The sequence below is a fragment of the Gracilinanus agilis genome, chromosome 3, assembly GCF_016433145.1.
Source record: "Gracilinanus agilis isolate LMUSP501 chromosome 3, AgileGrace, whole genome shotgun sequence".
NCBI classification, from domain to species: domain Eukaryota; kingdom Metazoa; phylum Chordata; class Mammalia; order Didelphimorphia; family Didelphidae; genus Gracilinanus; species Gracilinanus agilis.
In genome coordinates, this window is record NC_058132.1 from 65,899,299 (window position 1) to 65,908,311 (window position 9,013).

Genomic DNA, 9,013 nt, shown 5'->3' on the forward strand with positions numbered 1-9,013 from the left:
GAAGGAAGAAAGAAAGAAAGAAAGAAAGAAAGAAAGAAAGAAAGAAAGAAAGAAAGAAAGAAAGAAAGAAAGAAAAAGAGAAAGAGAGAGAAAGAAAGAGGAAAAGAGAGAAAGAGAGAAAGAGAGAAGGAGAGAGTCAGGGAAGGAGGAAGGAAGGAGGGAAGAGGGGAGGGAGAGAAAAGGAGGAAGGAGAGGAAGAAGGGATGAAGGGAGGAAGGAAGGAAGAAAAGAAAGAGAGAAAGATTGGGAGTTAGGAAGGAAAACAACTCCTTGATTTGTTTTTGCCTTTCTTTGAATCCCCAGGACTTAGTACAATTTTATTATTATCATCCCCATTTTACACATAAGGAGATTGAGCCTGAGAAAGGTGAAGTGGTTTATTTACCCAGGGTTACACAACTAACAAGGGTCTGAGGTGGGAACTGAATTCTGGTCTTTCTGACCCCAAGTTCAGCATCCACTGCACTATGCTGTCCAAACTCCAAGGACCCATGATTCCTTGGGTGTAGTTTCTCCACCCTTGCAGATTCCCAACCCTTCCATGGAGCCAGTATTTAATAAGTTGCAGCAGTTGAAACAGTTCCTCCCCTAGTGGTCAGCCTTGCCTGTGATGACCCTCTCCCAACTTGGCTGGGCTGCTCCCCAGACACAATCTTCTCCAGGGCTCCTTAACCTAAGTACTTCCAGCTGGGCAGGCCCTGCCAGAGTCTATGTTCTCTCGCCATCGCCTCCAAGACCTCAGGGTGACCACCACACCCTGGCAAGGCATCTGAGGAAGGCTTGAGGGGAGCAAATCATTTTCTCTTCTGTAAAATGAGGAGGAGAGGCAGCTAGGTGGAGCAACAGATAGAGTACCAGGTCTGGAGTCAAAAAGACCTGAGTTCAAATCTAGCCTCAGGTACTTCCTAGCCATGTAACCCTAAGCAAGTCATTTAGCCCTTTTTGCCTCAGTTTCCTCATCTGTAAAATGAGTTGAAGAAGAAAATGGCTAGTTAGTCCAGTATCTCTGCAAAGAAAACCCCAAATGGGGTCACAAAAAGTCAGACATGACTGAAAGGCCTGAACAACAAAAAATACAAAGGTGAGGTGAGGTGGTCTAAATGTTCTCTGAGGATCCTTCTTGCCCAAGCTCTAGGAGCCTCTGGTAGTGGGAATATAGTAATAATAATAATAACATTAAGAGCTTGGAGGCAAGGGCAGCTAGGTGGCTCAGTGGATAGAGCAGGGCACTGGGCCTGGAGATGGGAGGTCTTGGGTTCAAATCTGGATTCAGACACTTCTTAGCCGTGTGACCCTGGTCATTTAACCTCCATTACCTTGCCCTTATCCCTCTCTGCCTTAGAACCAATGCATAGTATTGATTCAAAGACAGAAGGTAAGAGTTTAAAAAAGAAAAAAAAAAGATCTTTGGGGCTAGGAGTGTGTCTCCCTCTCTGTGAGCATGTGTGATGAAGAGAACCTGAGGGCCAGGAGACCCGAGTTCTGATCTGGGCTCTGCTGTCAGCTTGCTGTGTGACCCTGGGCAACTTGCTTCCCTCGTCTGGACTTCAGTTTTCTCCTCTGTCAAATCCGGAGCTTTGGACTCGATGGACTCCAAGATTCCTTCCAGCTCTGACATTCTCTATTTCCATATCTTTGTTTATTCGCCTGTGGGTCTTCTCAGAGATGTGTGTGTATCTCCATTTCTGAGCGTGTGTCTCTGTGCCTTTGTGGGGAGTGGGGGGGCCCAGAGAGTGGAGGAGGAGGGAGAGTCCCAGGGGGGAGGAAGATCAAGGCCATTTCCCTGTCTGTCCTGCCTCTAGGCTGTCAAACTAGCTCCCTTCCACTCTCTATCCACCCCCCCATTGGTTGCCAGGCAACCAGAGTCTGTGCAAGAGGAAAGGGGTTGCAGGGAGGGCCTGAGACACTGGCAGGGGGCTGGAATGTGAGTGTTGGGGGGGTGGTAGCATCTGGGAAGCCCCCCAAATGCATCCCCCGAGGCTGAGTCCTCTGCTTCCCCCCCTGAGCCTCCCCCCTCTCCACCCATCCGACACTTACCTAGCAGGTCAGATCCACTGAGGTCAGAGGAATCACAGCATGGTCTGGCGGAAACGGCCAGCTCCCTGAAGGACAGACAAACAGGAGATGGAGGACGCCCCCAGCCTGGAGCATCTGGAGCCCCTCCAAAGCACTGCCCTTCTCTCTCTGCTTAGGGCACTCTGGGAGGGGAGAAGTTCAGGGCGATCCACTAACCCCTGGAGGATTTGCCCTCCATTTCTTCCCCACACCGCAGTCTGTGTGTCCCCCAGAGACTCACGGATGGATCCCCCTGCCCTAGAAGGTGGCCTCTGCCCTCTCCCTCCCCTCCCCACATTCCGCTGGGCTGGACAGTGAGCAGAGCTCCAGGCAGGGCTGTGTCGGGGAAGGAATGGACTGGGGAGCTCTGTGGTCCTTCCAAGTCCAAGAGGCTACAATCTGGTGCTAATAAGCTTTGGTGTTGAGCCATAGAAAGGATCATTGGTGCAAACCCCTCATTTTACCAAAGCAGAACCCGAGCCCCAGACGGAAATGCTCTGCTCCTGGTTACACGGGGTAGTAAGTAGGCGATGTGACCCCGAATTCGGAGCTTTTACTGCCATAGCACTGTGAGATGGTATGTGTCTGGGCACTCTTTAATTAGAGGTTATCTGGTTCCCACCTCCAAACCCCCCCCAACATCCTTCTTACCCTTCCCTTGGAATGGCTCTGGGTGGGGAAAAGTGGGGTACGGGAAGCCTAGGGTGCTCCTTAATACTCCTCCACTTCCATCAAGCCCTTTTTTTGAAGCTAAGAAAGTAGCCCTGGCTTTGTGGCAAATTGAGCAAGGCCTCCTTCACCCGGAAACCCTCATTACAACAGGGGGATGACGGGAGGAGGGGAAGTCAAGGTCAAGGACAAACAGCATGAGAAGGGCCTGGGCCTGGGGAATCATGGGCCTGCTCAGAGGATCAGATGATTCCTGAGAGCCCTGAGCTAGTCCAGAGAGGCCCAAGACAATCCCATCCACCAGGATTCTCAGGCACAGATTGCCCATTCCAATTCCCTCCTTCCTGGGGACCGCTTCCCCCAAGTCCCCAAATATAATATTGTTTATTTCTATTTATTTATTTATTTAAACCCTTACCTTTCGTCTTAGAATCAATACTATGTATCGGTTCCAAGGGAGAAGAGAGGTAAGGGTTAGGCAATGGGGGTTAAGTGACATGCCCAGGGTCACACAGCTAGGAAGTGTCTGAGGCCAGATTTGAATCCAGGATCTTCCATCTCTGGGCCTGGCTCTCCAGCCACCGGGCCACCCAGCTGCTCCCTATAATACTGTTTACTAATAGGGATGTGTGGTCTGTTAATAAAAGAACAATCAATCACACAGCCTCTGCACAGAAAGACCTCCCTGGGTTCCCTTGATCTAGGTTTCCCAGAACAGAATAAGGGCTCCCATCTCTAAAGTCCTTTACAGTTTAAGAAATGATTTCTTCACAATGACACCGGGGTGAGGATGTGGGGGGTGGAGGAGATTGTGTGTTCCTGGGGAAGAAGTTGCTCATTTTACAGATGAGAAAACTAAGGTTCAAAGAAATTGGATTCAAATTTTGGATTCAAAACCAGATCTTTTCACTGCAAGTCCATTTTTTTAAACCCTTCTATTGGTTCTAAGGCAGAAGAGTGGTAAGGGGTAGGCAATAGGGGTTAAGTGACTTGCCCAGGGTCACACTATTAGAATGTGTCTATGGCTAGATTTGAACAAAGGACTTCTTATTTTTAGATCTGACTCTCAATCCACTGAGCCACCTAGCTGCCTCCTACCTTTTGACTTAGAATCAACACTACTAAGTGTTGGCTCCAAGGCAGAAAATCAGTAAGGGCTAGGCAATGGGGGTTAAGTGACTTGCCCAGGGTCTTATAAATAGGAAGTATTTGAAGCCACATTTGAACCTAGGACCTCTAGGCTTGGTTCTCTATCCACTGATCCACCTAGCTGTCCCAAGTCCATTAGTCTTTCTGCAATATCACATTACCTCAAATTAAACTCAAAGATGTCTCTAAAGTTATTTAACTGATTAAATGAGTCAAAGCAGGATTTGAACATAGATCTTCTCATTCCAATTCTTTTGACTCTTTGATCCATTGCTTCTTTCTTCCTGCCTGCCCATGTCCTAGCTTCCTTGCCCACTTTCCTCCCCTTCTAGCTTCAGAACCTTCCCTCTGAGCAGTCCCTGAAGGGTTTTCCCCATCTTCTTCCCTGAAACCTCTTTAGCTTATTCTATAGCACCCCCAGTTTTAGCATGCCTCTATTCTCAATTCATAGCCATGTGGGAAGAGGCCACTTTATCTTTGCAGTGATTTAGGAGGCAGCCTAAGGTTCCCATCTGCCTACCAATATCTTCCTCAATTTTGTCTGAAACTCCTCCATCAATGGCCCTACTTTTGAAGACCCCTGAGCATAATCTGCCAAGGCTATAGCATATACCCATGCTGGTGAACCTATGGTACATGTGTCAGAGCGTGCCGGAAGGAGCTGCTCCCTTCTCCTTCTCCACTGTGCCTGAAGACATTTCTCCCATCACCCACCCCTCTCCCCCGAGCCCAATGGGAGCGCTTCTTCCCTCTCTGTCTGGGGTAAGGGGGATTGCAGTTTGAGCACTCTGTCTCTAAAATATTCACCATCACTAGCATTGACCATGAATTGAATATACTGTTGTCATTAGGAGGCCCAGGCTTAAATCCCACCTCTGATCTTTGCTGAGTGTGTGTGATTAAGGCTCTAAAGCTTGGTGTGCTCATCTGTAAAAGGGGAACCATAGCATCTGTAGTCCCTTTTGTGAGCCTTAAATTTACATAAAGTGCTTTGCAAACTTTAAATGGCTATACAAATGTCAGTATGGTTCTAATTTTACAGATGAGAATATTGAGACTCTGAAAAGTGAAATGATTTACCTAGGATCTGGCAAGTAGAAGAGCCTGGATAATAAATATGTTATATATAGTAATATCCCCAACACCATATATAAATAAATAATAAAAATCATAGTGTTATTATTATAGCACTATACCTAGCCACTAATAATAATAGCATCTGTTTGGCACTTTAAGGTTTACAAAGTACTTTACATATATCTCATTTGATTTTCACAACAACTCTGTTGCTATTATCTCCATTTTGCAAATGAGGAAACTGAGGTAAATAAAAGGTAAGTAGGGACACAGAACTAGTACATATAAGAGAGGTAAGTGCTATAATTATCCCCATTTGACAAATAAGGCAGCTGGGGTGGTCCTCAGTGACTTGCCCAGGGTCATACAACTAGTATCTGAGACCAGATTTCAACTTAGATCTTTCCAACTCCAGGGTCAGTCCTTTATTTAGTTCATCACTTAGTTGCCTTTATTTAAATGCAAGCCCAGCGTTCTCTCTACTTCAAGCATGCTGTCATTCAAGATGTTAGAATCTCAGCTATCCACAGGGCTCACTGTGTACCTCACCTGCATCACTGTTGCCATCCCTGGCCCCCATTTGGAAGCATTCCCAGCTCAGGAAAGAAAACCAGTCTCCCTGAAGACCTCCATTCTTTTTTCCCAAAAAAAATCCTCTTACCTTCTCTTCTAGTAACAACCCTAAGACAGAAAGGCAAGGGCGAGGCTAGGAAGTGTCTTAGGGCGGATTTGAACCCAGGACCTCCCAACACCAGGACTGGCCCTCTATCCATTTTACTACCCAGCTGCCCCAGTGTATGTTCTTGGGGGCTCAGAGATGCATTGTATGTGCAGTGCAGACCTATTCTCTCCCTGTTCTATTGTTGATGCAAGCCTCTGGGAAACAGGCTAATCCAAATGTGACGTCCCTTAACAGGCTCTCGGGCCCTGCAATGCACCTGTGTTCCCTGCCAGGCTCCAGCAGGAACCAGGCTGCTCCTGCCTGCATCAAGCCTAGTGCCATCATCCTCCACCAGCCTGCACTGCCCTCAGCAATGCCCCACAGTTCCTGTCTATATTGCGCCTGTTGGCACTGTGCCTAGCTATGTCACAGTGTGTCTGTCTACACTGTACTGGTTCAGACCACACTGTACCTCTCTGCAATGCATCTGTGTCAACTTCCTGGAGCCTGCATGGCACGCACACCTACCTGGCATCATGGCAGCCCCTCAGATACCTGGGCACTAGAGCAAAACTTCACCTTGATCTTTCCTCTCCCATCATGTGTTTCCACTCTCCACCCCTAGCTGTCCCCAAAGGGAGATGGTGAGAGATGAATGGGCTAGGATTGGGAATCCACAAAAAGAATTCGGTCCTGGAGGGATTCTGGGAAGTGGAGAAGCCTGCTGCTTAGATGCTCCTAAAGAGATTGGTACATCCTGACTGGGAGGCCAATTGGGAATTCCTAGAGGAAGGTGGAGAGAGTTAGGCTCGGTGGGGCTAGCTGAGACAGGAGGAGTGGGTGGGCAAGGCTCTCAGAGCCTCACCAAAAAGGAACTGTGTCTAGGGTGGGGGGGGGGAGTGGAGCAAGAAGGGAGTTCCGGCTCAGCCCTGCAGCTTCCCATCTAATGAGTCTGACCCAAGGGTGGGGGAGGCACCTCGCTGGGGCTGAGAAAGAGGCAAAAGGAAATATTAGAGACCTCATTCTTCCCTTTTCCAAACCCCCTCTGCCCTTGCCCAGTTCCTGGGCTTCTGGGGGAGGAGCACACGTTACCCCAAACTCAAGAGTCCTTAACCCAGTCCCAGAACTGCAACATTAACCACATCCTCCCCCCCAACTCCCCCACCTTAAAGTAGTTGCTGATGTCTCTAGCGAGCTGCCTGGGGAAACCAGCTGTTTAGTCTCTATCTCACTCAAATACTTGCATAGCGTACCCTGGGTCCAGACAAGAAATTAGATCCCTGTCTGGGGTCAGTCGGTCAATAAGCATTTATTAAATCCCTACTGTATGCCTGGTTCAGAGCTAAGTGCTGAGATTCAAAAACAGGCAAAAGACAGAGTTATACAAGACACACTGGAAATGATCAACAGAGTACAGAGGGAAGATTGTCTTATTGATAGTAATGGAACATTTCTTTTGTTATGGGACTTCTTAGCCTTTTCTGTGCCACCCAGCTAAGGGACATGAAGTCACTTAATTCAGGATGAATCACTGAAGAAAGGTCAGGAGGAAAAAGTATCTCCTTTTTGTATCTCCTCTTCCCCTTCCTTCTGAATGGATCTATACTCCCCCTACCCTCATAACCCTGCTCTTCTTCTTGGGAATTCACTATGTAACACTTTCTACCATCTACCCAAAGAGGGCAAGACCACACCCAGGAGAACCTCAGCCTTCATCCCTGACACATTTTCCCCCATCCTAGTACCGAACCCCTATCTTCTCACTAAGTTCCCATATGCTTCACTCAGTTTCTTTTCTTTTCTTTAAACCTTTACCTTGTCTCTTAGTGACAACTCTAAAACAGAAGGACAAAGGGTAAACAGAGTGACTTGTCCAGAATCACACACCTAGGAAGTATCTGAAGCCACGGTTGAATCCAGGTCCTCCTGATCCCAGGCCTGGAGCTCTGTGGTTACACACACTGGAAACTATGCCACCTATCTGACCTCTCACTGAGTTTCCATCTCCATCACTGAGCCCATATCTCTTCCACTGAGTCCCCATCCCTTTACAGAACTTCCCTCCCTTCCCTGAGGTCCTATCCCCTCGTTACGCTTTCATACCCTCAATGAACCACCCCCATCTCCTCACTAAACCTTATCTTCTTTTTTAAAATATATTTTTATTTTATTGATTAATTATGAAAAATTTTCCATGGTTCCATGATTCATGTTCTTTCCCTCCCCTTCTCCCATAGCCAATGCACAATTCCACTGGGATTTACATGTTGAACCGTATCTTCTCATTGAGCCCCCATCTACTCACTTGGGCCACATCTCCAACTTTGAGCTCCCATTTCCCCACTAAGTCCCTAACTGTAGCCAGTGCAGTTTCTACCATTAAAATACCAGCAAAGAGTAAAGGAAGAGATGCATTCCCCACCCAAAAAAATCCCTATGTTCCCGAGTTAAGCCTAGCCTATGATGGTGGCCACATGAACCATTCCCTTACCAGAGTCCTAGCTGTGACTAGGCCTGCAGTCTTCCTTCCTCTCCAGAATAAATACTTCAAGAACATGGAACTCTTTAGGCAGGAAAAGCCCTTCTGTAGTTCTCAGTTTCTATGTTTTTAGTACATGTTCTGCCTGAAAAGTCATCATTGGGTGGCCAGCCTTCCACAGCAAGCCTCTTCGGGGAGCTACACTGTGCCCCCAGATGAAGCCTTTCCCACTTGGGAGACCAACCAGAAACAATAACAGCTAAGTTTACAGAGCTCTTGGAAAACTCCCACTGTGCAACGCCTCCCCACCCCCTTGCTGCTTCATTTTGGCTTGCAGGGTGCTCAAAGGCTACAGCCACCAGCCACAAGCTACATCAGGCTTCACCAAGCCTGGAATAGGTCAGGGATGAACTGCATGGCTGGTTTTGCCCTTCTATGTATCCCCAGGGCACCTGATTAATTGATTGCCTGAGGACCAGCCCAGCTAAATATGGGGGATTTCATCACCAGGTCAGTCACAGGGTGCTGAATTTGGGAGCTGCAGCAAACTCTCTTGAAGGCCACCTCCGAAAAGTCGTCAACAGTCTGAGATCTGTGGATCGTGGAGCAGGTGCCCATACAGAGGAAATGAGAGTTCCTTGAAGTACTCAAGAACTTACCAGACTTAAAAAGGATCCTTTTTTTTTTTAAAGTAAGACTCAAAAGTTTAATAAAGTACTTTCCTCACAACAACCCCCAAAAGCAAGCAATATGACTGGCAGGGCCATTTTCAAGAAGAGAAAGCCGCCACTCAGAACCGCTGTGGCTTGTCCGCTTTCACATAGCCAGGAAGTGATGGATCAGAGTCTAGAACTCAGATCTTCTCACTTTAAGGCTATTATTATTATTATCATCATCATCATCATCATCATCATCATCATCAT